Source organism: Fopius arisanus, unplaced genomic scaffold, assembly GCF_000806365.1.
Source record: "Fopius arisanus strain USDA-PBARC FA_bdor unplaced genomic scaffold, ASM80636v1 scaffold00273, whole genome shotgun sequence".
In the NCBI taxonomy this organism is placed as follows: Eukaryota; Metazoa; Arthropoda; class Insecta; order Hymenoptera; family Braconidae; genus Fopius; species Fopius arisanus.
Window position 1 is genome coordinate 67,598 of NW_011888012.1, and position 1,507 is coordinate 69,104.

The 1,507-nt window shown below is 36.3% G+C and overlaps 1 long non-coding RNA gene across 1 annotated transcript; it reads left to right on the forward strand.

The window, feature by feature from the left end:
• The first annotated feature begins 590 nt into the window (after positions 1 to 590).
• LOC105272769 (uncharacterized) lies at positions 591 to 1,406 on the forward strand. The gene is made up of 3 exons (XR_892832.1): positions 591 to 669; positions 759 to 926; positions 1,124 to 1,406. It is a non-coding gene; the product is annotated as an uncharacterized lncRNA (long non-coding RNA).
• Positions 1,407 to 1,507: the final 101 nt, after the last annotated feature.

Consider the following 1,507-nt stretch of genomic DNA (forward strand, 5'->3'; position numbering starts at 1 on the left):
AAAATCTCCTCATAATCTATTTGCAATCGACTTAGCGACAAGTCGATAACAATTCGATTCTAAAACACTTTGAGTTTGAATCGATTCTCAATCGATTTCGGAGGAACTCGATTGCAGATCGTTTGAGCTACCCACTCGACCTCACAATCGACCAGCGATCAAATAGCAATCGACTATCCGAATCACTCGATTCTTACAACCGACCGATCCGCCAGGGCTATGCAGCATTCGAATGGACTCATAAAATTATAGACATACATACCATTCCTGCAGATTCTAAGATTGTATATATCTTTGAAGTTCCTAATATAAAAAGAAAAAGGGAATCGATCTCGAAATATCCCGAAATATCTCGAAATTCTCGAAATATCTCAAATGACCGTAGGATGTCTAAGCGTAAGAATTAAAATAAAATACCATAGAATTGACGCCGAAACGACATCTGTCGTTTTTATGTCCCAATATATCTTTTTGATGATCACGTGATCATGTCATATCCAATAGTTCCGTCTTCCGCTCTGAACTATTGTGCAACGGAGTCACCACGTTGTACCGTCTTTTTGTTATTGAAAAAGTGAAAAGTAATCGCTAAAAAACAATGCCATCCATGAATTTCAAGTGTACTTCCAACAAGGCGATTGATCATTTCAACCCAGGAGCTACGTTGATGTAAGTATTTATCGAAAATATATATAATTAAATATAATAATTTAATCAATTTTCCAAGTGGTTCTTAACCTTTAAAGTTATTGTTGTAGGAAAATCTCTGGGTATGTTGATACTCTGGAAGGGTTGAAAGAATTGCCGAATTCACCATCAAAATGGCTTTGTAAATGAATTATTAATAACAACGCTGGTCGAAGAATTCGCCTTCTCTTCTGGGGGGATGACGCATGAAATTCAACAAAGAGATTCTCATGTACCAGGTAAATTCAGTGTTAATAGTTTCATTTTATTACCAAATAAAAAGGAACATAAATTGAATTAAATTAAATTTGGAGAAAAAAAATTTTTCATTGGAATTTTTTTTTTAATTAAATGTAGAAAATGCACAGCTTTTTTCCATTGAACATTCGCTATGATCAACAATCGACAGAAAATCATTCACTTCTTTTTTTAATAGGTTTTGAAGATAACTGGTGGAATAATCAGAGCTTCTAACCCTCGATTCCGCACATCTGGAGACACCGTCTGTGAGAATGAGTTTCAATATTGGACCTGGAAGTGAATTAGAAGTTTTGGGACAGTTTGACGTAGCAAATGGTGCTACTGAGAAAACGAACAAAACCATTCATTACGAGTCAATTGAAATGGAAAATATTTATGCTGCTCGCGGTTCCGTTATGGTGACAGGATGGATTAAGGAGCACTTCAGGGGTATTAGCACATCCACTGGTGCCAGCTACGGAGCTGGAATGATTTGCACTGCTGTTCATCGATTAAATATCCACGTTACAGCTTTCGTCCCCAGAGATGATTTGGTCGAAGGAATAAAAGTTTCTGTTAA